The following is a 25,575-nucleotide window of genomic DNA, read 5'->3' as shown; positions in this document are numbered from 1 at the left end:
CCTCCCCTATTCAGGATTCCTCAGAAGAATCCTTGAACACTAGGCCTGCTGCTGCTACTGCTGGGGATGAATCTTCATCCCACAAGGGGACCAAGCTATCCTTTGCAAGAGGAAGCAAATATGAAAGCCGCCATCCAGTTGCACAGTGGATTGCTGAAGCCATGACGGCTATGTTAGTATTTGATATGCGTCCAATATCTGCCATTAATGGATTTGGTTTTAGACAGTTAATTGAGGTAATTATTTGGCATCTTCCACATGTGGTGCCTCACACATCAAGCCACTGGCCTGTACCTGCTGTGGGGCCCGGGGATGGGAGCCCCCCAAAACATGGGTGTACTGGGCCCCATGATTTCTGTTGCTGGTCCTGTCAAGCTATGTCAGAACTACCTTCAAGTAGGGATGAGCGGTTCGGATTCTATGTAATCTGAACTGCTCCAAACACCGGGATCCGAGCGCCAGACTTGAATGCCTTCTGGACTAGAAACAGGTTGGAATAAAAACCATGTCCTCACTGCGCAGGAGGAACTGGAATTATGACTCCTGATTGAAGCAACTTTTGAACTGCTTCTTGCAAGGCCCTGGCCTTTGTTTCCACTGAAGACGGGCTGGTACAAAAGAATCTTTGTGGATGGTGTTTCTTGAAGGCAAACGCATGACCGTGAGATACTGCTTCTTGTACCTGGGCATCTGTGGTGGACTGCTGCCAGATCTGTGCAAAATGAAGAAGTAGGCCTCCGACCCTGGGATCCCCCAGGTGGAGGCCCACACCATCAGGCTGATGGCTTATCTTCTAGCTTGGAAGCCGGCACTCTGGTAGCCCAATGCTTTTTAGTCTTACCAGACTTGTCAGATTGAGACTGTTTGCCATAACCCTTTCCTTTTGCTTTTCCCTGGCGCCAAAAAGGGCCGAAAATCTGGAAACCTAGGTTTGGATTTGTGTGTTGATGGAAACTTCACTTTTTTGGAGTCTGCTTCTGACTCCAAAATACTGTCTAATTCTTTACCAAAAAGAATTTCTCCAGTAAAAGGCAAATACTCTAGAACTTTCTTGGACTCTGAGTCAGCCTTCGATTGTATATAGCCAAACAGCTCTGTGAGCTGCTTCTGCTAATGCTTGAGAGGCAATAGTACCCATATCCAAGGCTGATTCTTCCATAAAAATAGCCGCCTGTGAAAGATCATCCTCCAATGCATCAGCTCAAGCTGCCACTGCTTTTGCCATTCAGGCTGAAGCCATGGCTGGTCTTACAATTGCCCCAGACAAGGAGAAAAATTTTTTTTCTTTTTTTCAAATCTAATTTCCTATCCTTAACATCATTTAATGATGTTGAAGGCAGAGGCAATGTAGATTTTCGCACTAATCGAATGACATGCGTTTCTACTTTGGGAGCCACCTCCCTTTTTAAACAGTACCCAGCTGGAAGAGGATAATGGGAATTCCATTTCTTTGGAATTCTAAACTTCTTACTGGGTGTTACCCAAGCCTCTTGCATAATCTCCGTCAGCTGTTCTGACCCTGAGAATTCAGTCCTGACTGTTTTGGGACATTTAAACACAGGTGCCCTGGATTTTAACAAAGGCTCTGCTGCCTCCTCTAAGGATAGTATGGCTTTCATAGCACTAATTTGCTCAGGTTTATCAACTGAGCTGAGACCTTCATCCTCATCTCTGTATGCAGACCCAGAATGCGAGGAGTCCTCATCCGAAGAGTCCCCATCTGAAACATGTGTAGACTGTGAAGATGTTGTTTCATGTCTGTGTGATTTACTTTCCACAGGCCTTTCAGCCTGTTTTTGTTGAAAGGCTGCAGATTCCTGGACTGGATGTGATAGCCCCCAGGGGGAATGTTGCATGTAAGGGTTAACAGGGTAACCTATCCCTGGTATAGGAACTGGCATTATCCGTTTAGCTATATTGGATAATGTCTGTGCAAAAGAAGCCCATGGGGGTTCAACTTGAACCTATGCCTTCCTTGGATTATTCAGGAGGCTTTGGTGAAATCTAAAACAATTTGCATGTAATACATTTTGAACCAGATTCTGAGAGGTTAACCCAGCTTTGCAAGACAAACATGAAATCAGTGTTGGTGCTGCTGTGGAGAGTGTATCCTCCTCACCCTTGCCTCTCTTAGACATGATAAACAAATCACACACCTGTACAGTGCTAACTACACAATTTGTGACTGAAACTTGTTAAAGTGACATACAATCCAATCCCTCCCTTCCTTGCACTAGCATTGAGGATTGGTATAAACACAGAAACTGACAGTGAATAGCGAAGTCAGCAATCACACTAGCAATCAGTCAAAAGTTATACATTAGTATAATAAGCAATATGTGCACATATTCAACTACAGATAAATTTCAAGTATGTAGGAGAAACATATTACTGCATTACCTTATATAGGACTTTAAACGTATTCAGTCACACAGCGAAAGAGAACAGCAGCAATAGTTTACAGACTCATATGCATCAGGCACTTATCCAATTACTTGTACTTAAAGGTAGGTAGAGACTTAGTGCTGTATCACCTGGCTCAGGAGAGTGGGATACAGGGAGACTTCACCCCGCTTCCAGGATCGCTCAATATGTTAGTGAACGCTGAGTGGATCCAGGCGCCAATAGTGTACACAAATGCCCAGTGAACTTATAGTGAACACAGACGCCCAAGTGAACACCAACGCACCATTCACACAGCCGCCTATGCTGCAAGTGGGTCCTTTGGATACACAGCATCTCAGACGGAAGCGGTAAACCAGTTCATTGTGGGAAACTCGGAGGAAACTAGTCATGGACTGGGGGGATGGGCGACCAGGGGAGCGTCTTACTCCCCAATGCTGACATCAACCCCAGGGATCGCGGCCCACACTAATCCCTGGAGCCTATGATCCCTGAGGTCTAGCGCTGGTGCACCCGAGGTGGCAGTTGCGTCAGCAACTGTTTGGTAGTCTCCTTCCCAAAAACAGTGCGTCTGTGTCTTGCGTCTCCCCCGCTAAGCTGAACTGACGTCTTACCTTCTCCCCATGCTCCGTTCACAGCCTGGTAATGTCCGCTGGACTTGCTAGTACATCCTACACATACGCCCGCAAGAACAGCACTGTACACGTGAGTAAATACTGTTGCGACCCGGTGGAGGGTTGTTGGAGCGACTCTTTCTAAGGTGCGTGTAAGGCGCTTTTTATAAAACTCGCTCAAAAAAACGTAAGACTATAAAAATAAATGAAACAACAAGCTTATGGCTGCCAAAATAAGCAGCCCAAAGATCGTGGTCTGGCTCCTGTCGCACCAACAAAAAAACTGAATTGCCTGAGCCAGAAAGTAGGGATATAGGGGACTGGCCCATTGCATTCTGGGAGGCCAGAAGCTTTTGATTGTTGGTGACAATCTGCTGACGCTACCTCATATCCCAGTGTTTATCCTGTGGATAATCTGTGGACCCTGCAGGAGAAAAAATACTAGGGGAACATTAATTAAAAAAAATTGTATAGGGGAACACTCACTAAATAAATAAATGTAAATGTTTTGTCAAGAAGTTAAAATAACTACAAGCTTCTTCACCATGCAACTAAAACATTATTAAAAAATGTTGTTCATTATTAAATGCTAGTGATAAAGTTATTTGAAATGTTAAAAAAAGCAATACACAGGCGTGACAAAGCCTCACCCCCCACCCTCCTCCCCCCCAAAAAAAGGGAAAGACAGCAGCAGCAGCTGTTGTCTGGATGGGAAACACACTGTTCACGTCTGCCTGCTAACATCACTCAATCAACCAGATCTAGAAGCTGCATAACCTCACTGCTGAGCAACAAGGCTTGCACTTTCTTCTTTTCTTTTTTTTTTTCTAGAAGACGCATAAAGGTAAGATTTTATATTTGGGATAGCTTTGATTTGCACTTGCTGTCATATGTGACAAGTATCCTGCTTAGTGAAAGCTTCTATACCAGGGACATGCAATTGAGGAACTGCTGAGATTGATGTGGGTTCTTCATTTTGGAGAAGAATGCTGCAATCATTTTTAACCCTCTATACACATTACAATAGAGAAAATGCACCTAAGATATTAATTATGTAATGCAACCACTGACTGTCTTTGTAATATGTGTTCTGGACCAGACAGATCCATGCATACTGTATAGTGCTCCCAGGGAGGGCATATATATTTGTTGGATGATAGCAATGCTCTGATGTTTCACCTATCACACTCTGCAGTCTATATGTCTCAGTGATTAATTGCAATCAAACTGGTCGGGGACCAGTTGGTTTTCTGTCAGCAGACAGGGTCATGCTATGCAAAAATTCTTAAGTCCTCCTGGTACATTATTAATCATTGAAGTCATACAATGGCCTCTTTTGTAGCATGTGTACAAAAAAAAAAAAAAAAATCCAGCCAGCCATTGGTTCATATGATGGTACCAAATAGGCCATGCTTTGTTGCCAAGCAACAGCATCTCCTGCTCTTAAATTACAGATGCCTAACAAATGAGCATATACACAGCCAAAAGAATCCAAATGATAAAATACTGCAATTTATAACCCTGAGATGAGGTCAGCAAATGTGTGTGTTCCAAATGGTTTATTTTCATGACATTATTGAACCCAGGTTACAGGTGTTCTAGGAAAAGCAGTTTACACTCACAGCCTGAGATTCTGTGTCTGATTTTATAATCATATGATACTGGGCACGTTCACCAGCTTATTTGGGGAAAGGGCTGCATTCCTTACATAATCACAATTGTAAAATAAAATGACATATGTCAGCTTGTTTGAAGGGTTGGTATTTTAATAGCGGCGGTCGGGATCCGGACAGCAGAATCCCAACGCTCAGAATGCAGAAGGACTGCAGCATGAGTATTTTGGGGGAGATATACTAAGTTGTGGAGAGTGATAAGGTAGGGAGAGATAAAGTACAAGCCAGTCAGCTCCTAACTGTCATGTTACAGGCTGTGTTCGGGATGTCCTAAAGAAAAATACCGTAAAAACCCTGCTTTTCAAGGTTTTTACTGCATTTTCATATGTACTAAGCTCCGTCCGCCTGCATACCGATGCGGAGGGTAATGCCAGCTTTTGCTGGCGTTACCCTATAGAAGCCTGTGGTCTTCTTTCCGCATCCTGCCACCTCTGCCACATCCTGCCGCTCACTCCCATGCCCCTCACCTGTGTGCTGATAGCATCCTTGGCGCACTCCCAGATACTCCAACCTCCTACTTCCCCAGCAAAACAGCCAGCTGTCCTTCCGGCTGCAGGGAGGAGGTGGAGCCCAGGACTCCCTGCAGACGTCACCTCCCGGTGCAATGAGGTGCAGGAGAACAGCTCACACCCGGCGGCGCAGGTACCACAAGGGACAGCTCTTATTGCATTGCGACAATAATTGCGTATAGTTAGTATATATGCTATTAGTATCAATGCGAAATGTGGCAGAAGGTGCCTTCTTTGTACATCCCAGCCTGTGTTTGAAAAATGGCAGTTAGGAGCTGGTTGGTTGGTAGTTTATTTCTCAACACTTTATCAGGGTCCTGTGTAACCTGTTATCTAATGAGGGTCTACAAAGAGTCCTCCTTAGTCCTGTCCCAGTGTGTGAGTAGTACAGAGGCTGCATCTATTTTTGTATGTGATAAATTATAGACATTTGTTTTATGTGTATTTTAAAGTTGTTTAAGTTGTCTTTGTTCCACTGCAAGAAATTGTTATAAAATAGTTGTCTTTCAATTAGATGGAACTATAAACAGTACCCAGGCAACTATTAGTAAAATCTAATATACACTATTGGTTTGAATTTAATATACACAATCCATACCTCGCAGCATAACCCATTCAAAGAGGGACAAAATGCTCTCTATCTGTACTTCATTCTTGAGTTATGATTGCAATTACCTGTGCTGAAACCCCTTTCTTATCAATAGTTCAACACAGGTGACACCAATCATATATTAAGAGGGAAGTCCAGGTAGAGAGCATTTTGCCCCTCCTGGAATGGGTAATGTTGGGAGGTATGCACAATCTAATATACCGCCCCCTGCCCCCCCTTTTCACCAGGGCCACCCTGTCTTAAGTGCCCCGGGCACCACCAAGGCTTAATTCGGCCCTGGGTCCGCATTACCCCACCTCCCCTTACCTGTTGCTAGTCCCCTGTGCTGGTCGGCGACACTTTTTGCGGCGTGTTAAGGTAGTTTACAAGCTATTTTTTGTTTTTTTGTTTATATAGGGTGCAAGGCCACACCACCGTGATTAGGCCACCCCCAGCATTACTGGGACCCAGGCTAGCTATCTACGCCCTGGTCCCTGCACTAGACATGCACTTTAAAATGCAGTAAGCAGGTAATTCACTGCACGTATAGAAACTCATTCTTTGTAATTGTAAATTACCCCTTTCTTTGCCAGACCAGGGACGTGCGGTGAGGTAAATGGCTCAGGAGGCACTGGCTAGTACCAGAGTGAGATTTACACACTATACAGTATATAAGCCAAAACGTACATCTGGGCATTATACACAGGTGCAGCAGTATAAACTCCTGGAAATTTGGTGAGTTTTGATCAGAGATGTGCGGAAAAGATACACAGGTGAGGCACTGCCTCACCTGCCATAGACTTTTTACTCCAGAGTTTTGGCTATAAAAATCATTAGAATAATGCAAAGAAGTTATTTCTAATATATTCTTTGTATATTTGATATACGTTATATATTCAATACTCTGGCTTATACGTTAGTATGCCTCACCTCACCGCACGTCACTGGCCAGATAATACCTTTACCTGAAATAAATGGGAATAATATGCCTGATGGACAACTACTGTACTTCATTCTAAGATGTACAAAATAAAAATAGTAATATTCCAAACTGGTAGAGTATATTACTTCCAGCCTAGGTAGAGATTTACATGGCATTTCTGCAAGTACGGGTCTTCCTAGCTCTACCTTTGGCACCCTTCAAGTAAGCATGGCTTTGGATTAGAAGATAAAGGGTGGAATTCAATTGTTTGAAAAGTTGGTTGGGTGTCTGTTTTTTCCTGTCTATTAGATAGGAAAAAACAGACTCCCAACTGACTTTTCAAACAATTGAAACTCCCCCCCAAAGTATAGTTTGTGCAATAGGGAATGTTGGCAGGTATGAGCAGGAAGTGTTAAGTTTTTAACATTTGCTACAATAAATGCTTTGTCCTTTATAGTGCCTCCTTCCTCTTTCTAAGCTGGGACACTTTATGTCAGCAAAACACGGTTTTACCCTTCTTACTAGAAATGCAATATCATCCTAACAAGCGCTGACACTGCAACCCCATTTCCTATGCCGCAGTGACCTGCTCCAGTTTATCTCGGAGACATCATAGCAAATTTCTGAATTAAATTTCCCACCTACAGTAGTCAGGTAAGGGGTCATGGGGGGTTATTCAGTACGGATTGCAGATTCTGCTATAAAGCAGAATCTGCAATCCATTTTTTCGCATGCTGGGGGCCGCCCATCGCAGGGCAAGGCCGCCCAGCATGCAGAATGGCCTGCCCAGTGGCTGAATTTAATTGTGGACGACTAGGGAAGCCAATCCCGGGCCATTTTTTCAATCCCGGGTATCGGGATTGAAAAATGGTCAATCCCGGGATTCCCGGGATACCCGGGATTGGCTTTAGACTGTGTCCGGCCGCCCCCCACGCCCCGCCCCTCCAGCCCTGCAGACATAAAAAAACCCGTACCTGCACAGCCAGGTAGCGGGTGATGAGGAGCCGGCGGGTGAGTGCAGCGGAGCCGGCGGGTGAGTGTAGGGGAGCCGGGAGGAGGCAGCGGGTGAGTACAGGGTGAGCCGGGAGGAGGCGGCGGGTGAAGACCGCCGTACTTTCCGGCTCGGCGGCTGCTGAAAGCGCAGCGTGACCTCACAGTCACAGGTCACGCTGCGTAGGGGGAGACAGGAGGAGGGAGCCGGGCAGCGTCTGAGCGTTTGGAGCTTCCAATCCCGGGATTGAATCCCGGCCGTTTTTGGGCCTAAATCCCGGGATCCCGCCGATCCCGATCCCGGGATTGGCCTCCCTATGGACGACCCCCTGCACCAGCAGCTAAGCTGCATATACAGGAGGTCTGCCACCATTTTTTAAATCGGAGCGGCTGTGTGTGACGTCACACAGCCGCCCCAAAAACACAGCCGACCTGTCCCCGTTTTCCCCGCGCTGTCCCCGCAACGCTCCGTTGCTGCCTCTGTCTGCCCCGCGAATGCCTCTGACTGTCAATCACAAATATTAACTCTCTTGTGTATGAAAAGTCTGTATCGGATTCCAAATTACTCATTGAGTCCTATTCATGGCTGTAGAGAGCCATGCCGGGCCCCAGTGCTGGCATGGAGGGCGCTGCCTAAAAAGGGCATGTCCACATCCCCTAAAGAGAAACCACATTAAAACTAGTGATGAGCGGGTTCGGTTCCTCGGAATCCAAACCCCCCCCCCCCCGAACTTCACCCATTTTACACGGGTCCGAGGCAGACTCTGATCCTCCCGCCTTGCTCGGTTAACCCGAGCACGCCCGAACGTCATCATCCCGCTGTCGGATTCTCGCGAGATTCGTATCCTATATAAGGAGCCGCGCGTCGCCGCCATTTTCACTCGTGCATTGGAGATGATAGGGAGAGGACGTGCAGCGTCCTCTCAGTTGTGTTCAGTGTGCTGCAAATATCTGTGCTCAGTGTGCTGCAAGTATCTGTGTGCTTGCAAATATCTGTGCTGAGTGTTCTGAAAATATCTACGTTCTCTGCCTGAAAAACGCTCCATATCTGTGCTGCATTGTAGTATAGGAGGACAGGACAGTAGAGATGAGCGGGTTCGGTTTCTCTGAATCCGAACCCGCACGAACTTCATGTTTTTTTTCACGGGTCCGAGCGACTCGGATCTTCCCGCCTTGCTCGGTTAACCCGAGCGCGCCCGAACGTCATCATGACGCTGTCGGATTCTCGCGAGGCTCGGATTCTATCGCGAGACTCGGATTCTATATAAGGAGCCGCGCGTCGCCGCCATTTTCACACGTGCATTGAGATTGATAGGGAGAGGACGTGGCTGGCGTCCTCTCCGTTTAGAATAGATTAGAGAGACACTTGATTTACTAATTTTGGGGAGCATTAGGAGTACTCAGTACAGTGCAGAGTTTTGCTGATAGTGACCACCAGTTTTATTTATAATCCGTTCTCTGCCTGAAAAAAGCGATACACAGCACACAGTGACTCAGTCACATACCATATCTGTGTGCACTGCTCAGGCTCAGGCCAGTGTGCTGCATCATCTATTATCTATATATAATATTATATATATCTGATTATCTGTCTGACTGCTCAGCTCACACAGCTTATAATTGTGGGGGAGACTGGGGAGCACTACTGCAGTGCCAGTTATAGGTTATAGCAGGAGCCAGGAGTACATAATATATTATATAGTGAGTGACCACCAGACACACAGTGCAGTTTATTTAATATATCCGTTCTCTGCCTGAAAAAAGCGATACACACAGTGACTCAGTCAGTCACATACCATATCTGTGTGCACTGCTCAGGCTCAGGCCAGTGTGCTGCATCATCTATATATATTATATATCTGTCTGACTGCTCAGCTCACACAGCTTATAATTGTGGGGGAGACTGGGGAGCACTACTGCAGTGCCAGTTATAGGTTATAGCAGGAGCCAGGAGTACATAATATTATATTAAAACAGTGCACACTTTTGCTGCAGGAGTGCCACTGCCAGTGTGACTAGTGACCAGTGACCTGACCACCAGTATATATAATATTAGTAGTATACTATCTCTTTATCAACCAGTCTATATTAGCAGCAGACACAGTACAGTGCGGTAGTTCACGGCTGTGGCTACCTCTGTGTCGGCACTCGGCAGCCCGTCCATAATTGTATATACCACCTAACCGTGTTTTTTTTTTCTTTCTTTATACATACATACTAGTTACGAGTATACTATCTCTTTATCAACCAGTCTATATTAGCAGCAGACACAGTACAGTGCGGTAGTTCACGGCTGTGGCTACCTCTGTGTCGGCACTCGGCAGCCCGTCCATAATTGTATATACCACCTAACCGTGGTTTTTTTTTCTTTCTTTATACATACATACTAGTTACGAGTATACTATCTCTTTATCAACCAGTCTATATATTAGCAGCAGACACAGTACAGTGCGGTAGTTCACGGCTGTGGCTACCTCTGTGTCGGCACTCGGCAGCCCGTCCATAATTGTATATACCACCTAACCGTGTTTTTTTTTTCTTTCTTTATACATACATACTAGTTACGAGTATACTATCTCTTTATCAACCAGTCTATATATTAGCAGCAGACACAGTACAGTGCGGTAGTTCACGGCTGTGGCTACCTCTGTGTCGGCACTCGGCAGCCCGTCCATAATTGTATATACCACCTAACCGTGGTTTTTTTTTCTTTCTTTATACATACATACTAGTTACGAGTATACTATCTCTTTATCAACCAGTCTATATATTAGCAGCAGACACAGTACAGTGCGGTAGTTCACGGCTGTGGCTACCTCTGTGTCGGCACTCGGCAGCCCGTCCATAATTGTATATACCACCTAACCGTGGTTTTTTTTTCTTTCTTTATACATACATACTAGTTACGAGTATACTATCTCTTTATCAACCAGTCTATATATTAGCAGCAGACACAGTACAGTGCGGTAGTTCACGGCTGTGGCTACCTCTGTGTCGGCACTCGGCAGCCCGTCCATAATTGTATATACCACCTAACCGTGGTTTTTTTTTCTTTCTTTATACATACATACTAGTTACGAGTATACTATCTCTTTATCAACCAGTCTATATATTAGCAGCAGACACAGTACAGTGCGGTAGTTCACGGCTGTGGCTACCTCTGTGTCGGCACTCGGCAGCCCGTCCATAATTGTATATACCACCTAACCGTGGTTTTTTTTTCTTTCTTTATACATACATACTAGTTACGAGTATACTATCTCTTTATCAACCAGTCTATATATTAGCAGCAGACACAGTACAGTGCGGTAGTTCATGGCTGTGGCTACCTCTGTGTCGGCACTCGGCAGCCCGTCCATAATTGTATATACCACCTAACCGTGGTTTTTTTTTCTTTCTTTATACATACATACTAGTTACGAGTATACTATCTCTTTATCAACCAGTCTATATATTAGCAGCAGACACAGTACAGTGCGGTAGTTCACGGCTGTGGCTACCTCTGTGTCGGCACTCGGCAGCCCGTCCATAATTGTATATACCACCTAACCGTGGTTTTTTTTTCTTTCTTTATACATACATACTAGTTACGAGTATACTATCTCTTTATCAACCAGTCTATATATTAGCAGCAGACACAGTACAGTGCGGTAGTTCACGGCTGTGGCTACCTCTGTGTCGGCACTCGGCAGCCCGTCCATAATTGTATATACCACCTAACCGTGGTTTTTTTTTCTTTCTTTATACATACATACTAGTTACGAGTATACTATCTCTTTATCAACCAGTCTATATATTAGCAGCAGACACAGTACAGTGCGGTAGTTCACGGCTGTGGCTACCTCTGTGTCGGCACTCGGCAGCCCGTCCATAATTGTATATACCACCTAACCGTGGTTTTTTTTTCTTTCTTTATACATACATACTAGTTACGAGTATACTATCTCTTTATCAACCAGTCTATATATTAGCAGCAGACACAGTACAGTGCGGTAGTTCACGGCTGTGGCTACCTCTGTGTCGGCACTCGGCAGCCCGTCCATAATTGTATACTAGTATCCAATCCATCCATCTCCATTGTTTACCTGAGGTGCCTTTTAGTTGTGCCTATTAAAATATGGAGAACAAAAATGTTGAGGTTCCAAAATTAGGGAAAGATCAAGATCCACTTCCACCTCGTGCTGAAGCTGCTGCCACTAGTCATGGCCGAGACGATGAAATGCCAGCAACGTCGTCTGCCAAGGCCGATGCCCAATGGCATAGTACAGAGCATGTCAAAACCAAAACACCAAATATCAGTAAAAAAAGGACTCCAAAACCTAAAATAAAATTGTCGGAGGAGAAGCGTAAACTTGCCAATATGCCATTTACCACACGGAGTGGCAAGGAACGGCTGAGGCCCTGGCCTATGTTCATGGCTAGTGGTTCAGCTTCACATGAGGATGGAAGCACTCAGCCTCTCGCTAGAAAACTGAAAAGACTCAAGCTGGCAAAAGCACCGCAAAGAACTGTGCGTTCTTTGAAATCCCAAATCCACAAGGAGAGTCCAATTGTGTCGGTTGCGATGCCTGACCTTCCCAACACTGGACGTGAAGAGCATGCGCCTTCCACCATTTGCACGCCCCCTGCAAGTGCTGGAAGGAGCACCCGCAGTCCAGTTCCTGATAGTCAGATTGAAGATGTCAGTGTTGAAGTACACCAGGATGAGGAGGATATGGGTGTTGCTGGCGCTGGGGAGGAAATTGACCAGGAGGATTCTGATGGTGAGGTGGTTTGTTTAAGTCAGGCACCCGGGGAGACACCTGTTGTCCGTGGGAGGAATATGGCCGTTGACATGCCAGGTGAAAATACCAAAAAAATCAGCTCTTCGGTGTGGAGGTATTTCACCAGAAATGCGGACAACAGGTGTCAAGCCGTGTGTTCCCTTTGTCAAGCTGTAATAAGTAGGGGTAAGGACGTTAACCACCTCGGAACATCCTCCCTTATACGTCACCTGCAGCGCATTCATAATAAGTCAGTGACAAGTTCAAAAACTTTGGGTGACAGCGGAAGCAGTCCACTGACCAGTAAATCCCTTCCTCTTGTAACCAAGCTCACGCAAACCACCCCACCAACTCCCTCAGTGTCAATTTCCTCCTTCCCCAGGAATGCCAATAGTCCTGCAGGCCATGTCACTGGCAATTCTGACGAGTCCTCTCCTGCCTGGGATTCCTCCGATGCATCCTTGCGTGTAACGCCTACTGCTGCTGGCGCTGCTGTTGTTGCCGCTGGGAGTCGATGGTCATCCCAGAGGGGAAGTCGTAAGCCCACTTGTACTACTTCCAGTAAGCAATTGACTGTTCAACAGTCCTTTGCGAGGAAGATGAAATATCACAGCAGTCATCCTACTGCAAAGCGGATAACTGAGTCCTTGACAACTATGTTGGTGTTAGACGTGCGTCCGGTATCCGCCGTTAGTTCACAGGGAACTAGACAATTTATTGAGGCAGTGTGCCCCCGTTACCAAATACCATCTAGGTTCCACTTCTCTAGGCAGGCGATACCGAGAATGTACACGGACGTCAGAAAAAGACTCACCAGTGTCCTAAAAAATGCAGTTGTACCCAATGTCCACTTAACCACGGACATGTGGACAAGTGGAGCAGGGCAGGGTCAGGACTATATGACTGTGACAGCCCACTGGGTAGATGTATGGACTCCCGCCGCAAGAACAGCAGCGGCGGCACCAGTAGCAGCATCTCGCAAACGCCAACTCTTTCCTAGGCAGGCTACGCTTTGTATCACCGCTTTCCAGAATACGCACACAGCTGAAAACCTCTTACGGCAACTGAGGAAGATCATCGCGGAATGGCTTACCCCAATTGGACTCTCCTGTGGATTTGTGGCATCGGACAACGCCAGCAATATTGTGTGTGCATTAAATATGGGCAAATTCCAGCACGTCCCATGTTTTGCACATACCTTGAATTTGGTGGTGCAGAATTTTTTAAAAAACGACAGGGGCGTGCAAGAGATGCTGTCGGTGGCCAGAAAAATTGCGGGACACTTTCGGCGTACAGGCACCACGTACAGAAGACTGGAGCACCACCAAAAACTACTGAACCTGCCCTGCCATCATCTGAAGCAAGAAGTGGTAACGAGGTGGAATTCAACCCTCTATATGCTTCAGAGGTTGGAGGAGCAGCAAAAGGCCATTCAAGCCTATACAATTGAGCACGATATAGTAGGTGGAATGCACCTGTCTCAAGTGCAGTGGAGAATGATTTCAACGTTGTGCAAGGTTCTGATGCCCTTTGAACTTGCCACACGTGAAGTCAGTTCAGACACTGCCAGCCTGAGTCAGGTCATTCCCCTCATCAGGCTTTTGCAGAAGAAGCTGGAGGCATTGAAGAAGGAGCTAAAAGGGAGCGATTCCGCTAGGCATGTGGGACTTGTGGATGCAGCCCTTAATTCGCTTAACAAGGATTCACGGGTGGTCAATCTGTTGAAATCAGAGCACTACATTTTGGCCACCGTGCTCGATCCTAGATTTAAAGCCTACCTTGGATCTCTCTTTCCGGCAGACACAGGTCTGCTGGGGTTGAAAGACCTGCTGGTGACAAAATTGTCAAGTCAAGCGGAACGCGACCTGTCAACATCTCCTCCTTCACATTCTCCCGCAACTGGGGGTGCGAGGAAAAGGCTCAGAATTCCGAGCCCACCCGCTGGCGGTGATGCAGGGCAGTCTGGAGCGACTGCTGATGCTGACATCTGGTCCGGACTGAAGGACCTGACAACGATTACGGACATGTCGTCTACTGTCACTGCATATGATTCTCTCAACATTGATAGAATGGTGGAGGATTATATGAGTGACCGCATCCAAGTAGGCACGTCACACAGTCCGTACTTATACTGGCAGGAAAAAGAGGCAATTTGGAGGCCCTTGCACAAACTGGCTTTATTCTACCTAAGTTGCCCTCCCACAAGTGTGTACTCCGAAAGAGTGTTTAGTGCCGCCGCTCACCTTGTCAGCAATCGGCGTACGAGGTTACATCCAGAAAATGTGGAGAAGATGATGTTCATTAAAATGAATTATAATCAATTCCTCCGCGGAGACATTGACCAGCAGCAATTGCCTCCACAAAGTACACAGGGAGCTGAGATGGTGGATTCCAGTGGGGACGAATTGATAATCTGTGAGGAGGGGGATGTACACGGTGATATATCGGAGGGTGAAGATGAGGTGGACATCTTGCCTCTGTAGAGCCAGTTTGTGCAAGGAGAGATTAATTGCTTCTTTTTTGGGGGGGGTCCAAACCAACCCGTCATATCAGTCACAGTCGTGTGGCAGACCCTGTCACTGAAATGATGGGTTGGTTAAAGTGTGCATGTCCTGTTTTGTTTATACAACATAAGGGTGGGTGGGAGGGCCCAAGGACAATTCCATCTTGCACCTCTTTTTTCTTTTCTTTTTCTTTGCATCATGTGCTGATTGGGGAGGGTTTTTTGGAAGGGACATCCTGCGTGACACTGCAGTGCCACTCCTAGATGGGCCCGGTGTTTGTGTCGGCCACTAGGGTCGCTAATCTTACTCACACAGTCAGCTACCTCATTGCGCCTCTTTTTTTCTTTGCGTCATGTGCTGTTTGGGGAGGGTTTTTTGGAAGGGACATCCTGCGTGACACTGCAGTGCCACTCCTAGATGGGCCCGGTGTTTGTGTCGGCCACTAGGGTCGCTAATCTTACTCACACAGCTACCTCATTGCGCCTCTTTTTTTCTTTGCGTCATGTGCTGTTTGGGGAGGGTTTTTTGGAAGGGACATCCTGCGTGACACTGCAGTGCCACTCCTAGATGGGCCCGGTGTTTGTGTCGGCCACTAGGGTCGCTAATCTTACTCACACAGCTACCTCATTGCGCCTCTTTTTTTCTTTGCGTCATGTGCTGTTTGGGGAGGGTTTTTTGGAAGGGCCATCCTGCGTGACACTGCAGTGCCACTCCTAGATGGGCCCGGTGTTTGTGTCGGCCACTAGGGTCGCTAATCTTACTCACACAGCTACCTCATTGCGCCTCTTTTTTTCTTTGCGTCATGTGCTGTTTGGGGAGGGTTTTTTGGAAGGGACATCCTGCGTGACACTGCAGTGCCACTCCTAGATGGGCCCGGTGTTTGTGTCGGCCACTAGGGTCGCTAATCTTACTCACACAGCTACCTCATTGCGCCTCTTTTTTTCTTTGCGTCATGTGCTGTTTGGGGAGGGTTTTTTGGAAGGGACATCCTGCGTGACACTGCAGTGCCACTCCTAGATGGGCCCGGTGTTTGTGTCGGCCACTAGGGTCGCTAATCTTACTCACACAGCTACCTCATTGCGCCTCTTTTTTTCTTTGCGTCATGTGCTGTTTGGGGAGGGTTTTTTGGAAGGGCCATCCTGCGTGACACTGCAGTGCCACTCCTAGATGGGCCCGGTGTTTGTGTCGGCCACTAGGGTCGCTAATCTTACTCACACAGCTACCTCATTGCGCCTCTTTTTTTCTTTGCGTCATGTGCTGTTTGGGGAGGGTTTTTTGGAAGGGACATCCTGCGTGACACTGCAGTGCCACTCCTAGATGGGCCCGGTGTTTGTGTCGGCCACTAGGGTCGCTTATCTTACTCACACAGCGACCTCGGTGCAAATTTTAGGACTAAAAATAATATTGTGAGGTGTGAGGTATTCAGAATAGACTGAAAATGAGTGTAAATTATGGTTTTTGAGGTTAATAATACTTTGGGATCAAAATGACCCCCAAATTCTATGATTTAAGCTGTTTTTTAGTGTTTTTTGAAAAAAACACCCGAATCCAAAACACACCCGAATCCGACAAAAAAAATTCGGTGAGGTTTTGCCAAAACGCGTTCGAACCCAAAACACGGCCGCGGAACCGAACCCAAAACCAAAACACAAAACCCGAAAAATTTCAGGCGCTCATCTCTACAGGACAGTGCAGAATTTTGCTGACCAGTGACCACCAATATAGCAGTATGGTACAGTAGTCCACTGCTCTACCTACCTCTGTGTCATCAAGTATACTATCCATCCATCCCTGTGGTGCATTTTAGTTGTTGTGCGGTGTATATATAGTAGGAGGACAGTGCATAATTTTGCTGACCACCAGTATATAATATATAGCAGTACGGAACAGTAGTCCACTGCTCTACCTACCTCTGTGTCGTCAAGTATACTATCCATCCATACCTGTGGTGCATTTTAGTTGTTGTGCGCAGTAGTAGGAGGACAGTGCATAATTTTGCTGACCACCAGTATATAATGTATAGCAGTACGGTACAGTAGGCCACAGCTTTACCTACCTCTGTGTCGTCAAGTATACTATCCATCCATCCCTGTGGTGCATTTAAGTGGTGCGGTGTATATATAGTAGGAGGACAGTGCATAATTTTGCTGACCGCCAGTATATAATATTTAGCAGTACGGTACAGTAGGCCACTGCTCTACCTACCTCTGTGTCGTCAAGTATACTATCCATCCCTGTGGTGCATTTAAGTGGTGCGGTGTATAGATAGTAGGAGGACAGTGCATAATTTTGCTGACCGCCAGTATATAATATATAGCAGTACGGTACAGTAGGCCACTGCTCTACCTACCTCTGTGTCGTCAAGTATACTATCCATCCCTGTGGTGCATTTAAGTGGTGCGGTGTGTATATATAGTAGGAGGGCAGTGCATAATTTTGCTGACCGCCAGTATATAATATATAGCAGTACGGTACAGTAGGCCACTGCTCTACCTACCTCTGTGTCGTCAAGTATACTATCCATCCATCCCTGTGGTGCATTTAAGTGGTGCGGTGTATATATAGTAGGAGGACAGTGCATAATTTTGCTGACCACCAGTATATTATATATAGCAGTACGGTACAGTAGTCCACAGCTCTACCTACCTCTGTGTCATCAAGTATACTATCCATTCATACCTGTGGTGCATTTTAGTTGTTGTGCGGTGTATATATAGTAGGAGGACAGCGCATAATTCTGCTGACCACCAGTATATAATATATAGCAGTACGGTATAGTAGGCCACTGCTCTACCTACCTCTGTGTCGTCAAGTATACTATCCATCCATCCCTGTGGTTCATTTAAGTGGTGCAGTGTATATATAGTAGGAGGACAGTGCATAATTTTGCTGACCACCAGTATATTATATATAGCAGTATGGTACAGTAGGCCACTGCTCTACCTACCTCTGTGTCGTCAAGTATACTATCCATCCATACCTGTGGTGCATTTTAGTTGTTGTGCGGTGTATATATAGTAGGAGGACAGTGCATAATTTTGCTGACCACCAGTATATAATATATAGCAGTACGGTACAGTAGGCCACTGCTCTACCTACCTCTGTGTCGTCAAGTATACTATCCATCCATCCCTGTGGTGCATTTAAGTGGTGCAGTGTATATATAGTAGGAGGACAGTGCATAATTTTGCTGACCACCAGTATATTATATATAGCAGTACGGTACAGTGGTCCACAGCTCTACCTACCTCTGTGTCATCAAGTATACTATCCATCCATACCTGTGGTGCATTTTAGTTGTTGTGCAGTGTATAGATAGTAGGAGGACAGTGCATAATTTTGCTGACCACCAGTATATAATATATAGCAGTACGGTACAGTAGGCCACTGCTCTACCTACCTCTGTGTCGTCAAGTATACTATCCATCCATCCCTGTGGTGCATTTAAGTGGTGCGGTGTATATATAGTAGGAGGACAGTGCATAATTTTGCTGACCACCAGTATATTATATATAGCAGTACGGTACAGTAGTCCACAGCTCTACCTACCTCTGTGTCGTCAAGTATACTATCCATCCATACCTGTGGTGCATTTTAGTTGTTGTGCGGTGTATATATAGTAGGAGGACAGTGCATAATTTTGCTGACCACCAGTATATAATATATAGCAGTACGGTACAGTAGGCCACTGCTCTACCTACCTCAGTGTCGTCAAGTATACTATCCATCCATCCCATCCATCTATCCATCTATACTATCCATCCATCGTGTGGTAGACCCTGTCGCTGAAATGATGGGTTTGTTAAAGTGTGCATGTCCTGTTTATACAACATAAGGGTGGGTGGGAGGTCCCAAGGACAATTCCATCTTGCACCTCTTTTTTCTTTTCTTTTTCTTTGCATCATGTGCTGTTTGGGGACTTTTTTTTGAAGTGCCATCCTGTCTGACACTGCAGTGCCACTCCTAGATGGGCCAGGTGTTTGTGTCGGCCACTTGGGTCGCTTAGCTTAGTCACACAGCTACCTCATTGCGCCTCTTTTTTTCTTTTCATCATGTGCTGTTTGGGGACTATTTTTTTAATCTGCCATCCTGTCTGACACTGCAGTGCCACTCCTAGATGGGCCAGGTGTTTGTGTCGGCCACTTGGGTCGCTTAGCTTAGTCACACAGCTACCTCATTGCGCCTCTTTTTTTCTTTTCATCATGTGCTGTTTGGGGACTATTTTTTTAATCTGCCATCCTGTCTGACACTGCAGTGCCACTCCTAGATGGGCCAGGTGTTTGTGTCGGCCACTTGGGTCGCTTAGCTTAGTCATCCAGCGAACTCGGTGCAAATTTTAGGACTAAAAATAATATTGTGAGGTGTTCAGAATAGACCGGAAATGAGTGGAAATTATGGTTATTGAGGTTAATAATACTATTGGATCAAAATGACCCCCAAATTCTATGATTTAAGCTGTTTTTGAGGGGTTTTTGTAAAAAAACACCCGAATCCAAAACACAACCGAATCCGACAAAAAATTTTCAGGGAGGTTTTGCCAGAACGCGTCCGAATCCAAAACACGGGCGTGGAACCGAATCCAAAACCAAAACACAACACCTGAAAAATGTCCGGTGCACATCACTAATTAAAACATTAATTGCTGGACCCGCACACTACACAGGGGGCACCATTTAAACCCAGAGAGTGCAAGGGGGGCGCGAGGGAGGGCAACCGCTTCCTACCTTGCTTGCTCTGGGAAGCGGGTCCCCTCTCCGGTGATATTTGGGAAGATAGTGCAGGTGCACTAGAGAGCAAATTATACTCCAGAGTCTTTGTTCTCAATGTGCGGCGCCATCTTCCCAAAGATGTCACTGGGAAGATGGTGCTGGCCGTAGTGAAGGAACCTGCTTCCCAGATGAAGGTAAATATACTCTGGGGGGTAGGGGTAGCGCCCGTCTGGCCCCTCCAGCAAGCCAGGACCCAGGTAATTAGTACCCACTCCCCCCACTCTCTGCTCCAGTGGTCCTATTTTATGCTCCTGAATAAGATGTGGGCTCTTCCACATTAAAACGCATTGAGTTCTTTATCAGACACCTTTGCAGACCTTAACGTATACCCGGACCAGCTGCTCTTATTTGGAGGACAAACTGTATCCTGGACTGAGCCTCAACTTGCATCTTGCTAGATGTCTGTATGGCCTGTCATTGCATATGCTAGGTAATAGTCTCCTGTTTGCTGGATACTGTGCCGGAATCGTCTGCCTATTACTAACTGCTTACATCCAGTGATTGAGTCTCAGTTATACAAGGGACTTGTTCAGCCCATACATTGAAAACATTACTGAGAATGGATATATTCGATTACTAACTCCCTCTTATTAGACCGGTCTATATGGACTTGCTAATAATTTTATGGCCACTTGTGACAATTTGATTGTGTTTTAGTGTATGTATTTTATATGCTATTTAGCATTGGTTTTAATATTAAACAATTTGTTTTTTATTCACTAAGCCGAATTGTGTATATTTTTTCATAGTGCATGACCGTTGTGGTACATATATATACCCCTAGCGCTGGTCTTCTTTTTAGCTATTCTGTGTCTGATATTTTATTAGGAGACTAGCACACTCCTCTGAATAGCCGCTGTAGGCAGCGCCGCTGTGGCCTTTTCTTGTTTTTTATGTCCTATTTTATTAATGGTCTTAAAATCTTTTTCAAACCAGTTTAATCAATACCGAATTAAACAATTACATGAATGAAAAAAACACTATAGACAGGGAACCAACAAACAGACATCTAATACTGTTTACCACAATGTTGCAGACTTAAAATAAAAGTTCAGCTTTACACACAACAAAAGTGGGATAATCATATTTTAGAATTAAGCTGCAGACATCAGGAGGGCTGCACAACATTCCTCGGTCTGGAAGAGCCGAAATTGTGCCACAAATGCAGTGTCTACCTGATCGAGCCAACAAAGTGCACTTATGGGCCCTACACACTGTTTCCGATTTGGATGATGTTTGATTTGAACGATAGATGACCATCATCCAAATTGGCTTGCTATGCTAAATGAGAGAAAACCAATGATGAACGAATGCGGGGACGCACATCGTTCATCGTTGGTGCATACACACTGAGCGATATAAACGATTTATCGTTCACTACTGAACGAGATCGTTCATATCGCTCATTCACATCAGCAAGTGTGTAGGGCCCATAAGAAGCATCACTTATCATTCAGATTTGAACGTTAATTGTGTAGTCTGTATACAGGGGATTTGAATGTCTGGAGGGTTAAGACCCGTATTCACAGGCCAATCTAGCACCAGCGATAGCGATGCGCGGGGCTGCGCCTCGCTATCGCTGTGAGGGGTACACATGGAGTATTCACTGCTTAAAATCTAAGCAATCTAGTCAGATTGCTTAGATTTTAAGCAGCGATCGCTCCGTGAGTACCCCCCTTTAGGATGTCTGTAGGGTGAAGGTCACTTCATCTGAAATCAAGATACGTTGTCCTTATCTGTCTGGATGTTCCTGGCTCTGTTCTTATTTCACTGGATGAAAGATTCAACCAGTGAATCAGTTCTCAGTGTAGAATCTATATAAGACTTATTTTTCTGACTACATCGTAAGGGTTTTCACTTTAAATAACCTGTGAACTACATTCCCTCCCTTCCCAATAATAGTAATTTGGTGGGAGTCCCTCCACCGGAGCTCCCAACATTTGCTCTATTTAGCAGGATTCCAGCTCGGATCTCTCTGTAGCAGGGAATATCCGACACAGCGGCTCTGATTGAAAGCCGTGTCTACTGTCTGCTGTGTCTGATCTCACCTGCAACAGTCTGAGCAGCATAAAGATATCCAGCAGCAGTCTCCGCTATATATGAGTGTCGGGACCTTGTTAAATAGAGCAAGGCCTAGCTGTAATATTGGATAGTGGGGAGGCTCTCACGAGCAGACAATGCAGCAGAGAGCTCCACTGCAAATTTCTCCCCCACATCTTTCTTTAGTCATGGTTTCACTGAAACATTTATTTTGTCTGTAATACAGGTTTGTATATAGGCAGCTTAGAATACATCTCACTGCACGTTTTACCTAAGAAGTAAGATAAATAATTTACATAAAATACAGATTAATCATCATCAATGTAATATGCGTAAGACATACTTGCCTACCGCTCCCGAAAATCGGGTGACCCTCCCGGCCCCCCGGAAAGGTGGGCAAGCCTCCCGCTTTCCCCCTCGGCCGCCCGCAGCAGTGAACAAGTAGGCGGGCCGAGGGGTCCGATGACGCGATTCGCGCTGAATCGCGTCATCGTAGCTCCGCCCCCCGCTATGCAGCGCCTCGTTTCTCTGCACAGCGGGGGGTGGAGTCACAATGACGCGACCCTGATGCAACGCCCCCGGACCGCCCATCCTGCTGCCGGCCACGCCCCCGAACCAACCGTCCTGCTGCCGGCCACGCCCCCCATTCACCTACAACGCTGCCTCCTCCCGGAGGAGGAGGCAGCAAAGTAGGTAAGCCTGGCGTAAGAAGATATTTTTCATGCATTTTATATTAACCACAGTAGACCAAAGTGGTCAGTTTTGGCAATGGAAGCTGTGGCTATCTGCTGCTTTCCAGTGTTTTAATATAATTAGTAGTGAGTATATGCTATGCTTACTACACCTTCTTTTCAAATTTTGGAAAAATAGGATTTTAATACCTACCGGTAAATCCTTTTCTCCTAGTCCGTAGAGGATGCTGGGGACTCCAAAAGGACCATGGGGTATAGACGGGATCCGCAGGAGACATGGGCACACTATAAGACTTTGAATGGGTGTGAGCTGGCTCCTCCCTCTATGCCCCTCCTCCAGACCTCAGTTATAGGAACTGTGCCCAGGGAGACGGACATTTCGAGGAAAAGGATTTTAGTTAACTAAGGGTGAGAAACACACCAGCTCACACCACAACACACCGTAAAACATGGTGTACAAGCAATACCAGTTAACAGTATGAACTAAAACAGCAACAAGCTGAATATAACCGATACACAACCTTCGTGTAACAGAAACTATAACTATCAATACTACTTCAAGTAACAGTCCGCACTGGGACGGGCGCCCAGCATCCTCTACGGACTAGGAGAAAAGGATTTACCGGTAGGTATTAAAATCCTATTTTCTCTTACGTCCTAGAGGATGCTGGGGATTCCAAAAGGACCATGGGGTCTATACCAAAGCTCCAGACCAGGCGGGAGAGTGCGGACGACTCTGCAGCACCGATTGAGCAAACATGAGGCCCTCATCAGCCAGGGTATCAAACTTGTAGAACTTAGCAAAACTGTTTGAACCCGACCACGAAGCCGCTCGGCAAAGTTGAAGCACTGAGACTCCACGGGCAGCCGCCGAAGATGAGCCCACCTTCCTGGTAGAATGGGCTTTCACTGACTTCGGCAACGGCAATCCAGCCGTAGAACGAGCATGCTGAACCGTATTACAGATCCAGCGTGCAATAGTCCGCTTGGAAGCAGGAGCCCCAATTTTGTTGGGAGCATACAGGACAAACAGAGCCTCTGAATTCCTAATTTGAGCCGTTTTGGCGACATAAATTTTCAAAGCTCTTACGACATCGAGAGATTTGGGTACCGCCATGGCATCCGTAGCCACAGGCACCACAATGGGTTGATTGATGTGAAACGAAGAAACCACATTCGGCAGAAATTGTTGACGAGTCCTCAATTCCGCTCTATCCACATGGAAAATCAAATAGGGGCCCTTGTGAGACAAAGCCGCCAACTCTGACACCCGTCTTGTGGACGCCAAGGCCAAAAGCATGACCACTTTCCAAGTGAGAAATTTCAACTCAACCTTTCGCAAAGGTTCAAACCAGTGAGACATAATAAACTGTAACACCACGTCAAGTTCCCACGGTGCCACGGGTGGCACAAACGGAGGATGGATGTGCAGCACTCCCTTCACGAAAGTCTGAACCTCCGGAAGGGCGGCCAATTCTCTTTGAAAGAAAATAGATAAAGCTGAAATCTGCACTTTAATGGAAACTAATTTCAGGCCTGCAGCCACGCCTGCCTGCAAAAAATGGAGGAAACGACCCAGCTGAAACTCCTCCGTAGGAGCTTTCTTGGCTTCACACCAAGACACATACTTTCTCCAAATACGGTGATAATGCTTCGCCGTGACCTCCTTCCTAGCCTTAAGGAGAGTGGGGATGACTTCCCCAGGAATACCCTTTCGAGCTAGAATTTGGCGTTCAACCTCCACGCCGTCAAACGCAGCCGCGGTAAGTCCTGGAAGACGCATGGCCCCTGATGTAACAGATCCTCTCTGAGAAGAAGAGGCTAGGGATCTTCTATGAGCAATTCCTGAAGATCCGGATACCAGGCCCTCTCCGTGGCCAATCTGGGACGATGAGTACCGCCTGAACCCTTGTTCTTCTTATGATCCTCAACACTTTTGGAATGAGTGGAAGTAGAGGGAACACATATACCGAATGAAACACCCACGGAGTTACCAGGGCGTCCACTGCACTGGCTTGAGGGTCCCTTGACCTGGAACAATATCTCGGCAGCTTCTTGTTGAGGCGAGACGCCATCATGTCTATTTGAGGAATTCCCCAACGACTTCTCACTTCTGCAAAAACATCTTGATGAAGACCCCACTCTGCTGGATGTAGACTGTGTCTGCTGAGGAAGTCTGCTTCCCAGTTTTCGACGCCCAGAAGGAAGACCACCGACAGAGTGCTCACGTGCTTTTCCGCCAAGCAGAGAACCTTTGTGGCCTCCGCCATCGCCGCTCTGCTCTTTGTTCCGCCCTGGCGGTTTATGTACGCCACCGCTGTTACATTGTCTGACTGAATCAGGACAGGTAGACCTCGAAGAAAATGTTCAGCTTGCAGAAGGCCGTTGTAAATGGCTCTCAATTCCAGAACGTTTATGTGCAGACAAGCTTCCTGGCTTGACCATTTTCCCTGGAAACTTCTTCCTTGTGTGACTGCTCCCCAGCCTCGGAGACTTGCATCCGTGGTCTGCAGGACCCAATCCTGGATCCCGAACCTGCGTCCCTCTAGGAGGTGAGAACTTTGAAGCCACCACAGGAGAGATATTCTGGTCCTGGAAGATAGACTTATTTTCCTGTGCATGTGCAGGTGAGTCCCGGACCTCTTGTCCAACAGGTCCCCCTGAAATACCCGGGCATGAAACCTGCCAAACGGAATGGCTTCGTAAGCAGCCACCATCTTGCCCAGCACCCAAGTGCATTGATGAATCGATACCATTGCCGGTTTCAGAATCTCCTTGACTATGGTCTGGATTTCCAGAGCTTTTTCCGCTGGGAGAAACACTTTCTGCAGTTCCGTGTCCAGAATCATACCCAGGAAAGACAGTCGAGGTGTCGGAATCAACTGTGATTTTGGCAAATTTAGAATCCAACCGTCAGGGAGAGTGCCACGTTTCTTAGCAACTGTTCCTTTGATCTCGCCTTTATCAGGAGATCGTCCAAGTACACGATAATTGTGACACCTTGCTTGCGTAGGAGTACCATAATTTCCGCCATTACTTTGGTGAAGACCCTCGGGGCCGTGGAAAGACCAAACGGCAACGTCTGAAATTGGTAATGACAATCCTGT

General features: G+C 46.4%; 1 protein-coding gene across 1 annotated transcript in view; it reads left to right on the top strand.

Annotated features, from left to right (window-relative positions):
- Positions 1 to 3,688: 3,688 nt before the first annotated feature.
- The window catches only part of PKIA (cAMP-dependent protein kinase inhibitor alpha), a 123,183-nt gene continuing 101,296 nt past the window's right edge, over positions 3,689 to 25,575 (top strand). Inside the window, exon 1 of the mRNA XM_063925026.1 lies at positions 3,689 to 3,861. The gene's annotated coding sequence lies outside the window, so the exon portion shown is untranslated. The remainder of the gene's footprint in view (positions 3,862 to 25,575) is intronic.

Source organism: Pseudophryne corroboree, chromosome 5, assembly GCF_028390025.1.
Source record: "Pseudophryne corroboree isolate aPseCor3 chromosome 5, aPseCor3.hap2, whole genome shotgun sequence".
Classification (NCBI taxonomy): domain Eukaryota; kingdom Metazoa; phylum Chordata; class Amphibia; order Anura; family Myobatrachidae; genus Pseudophryne; species Pseudophryne corroboree.
This window is presented reverse-complemented; position numbering and strand designations above follow the sequence as displayed.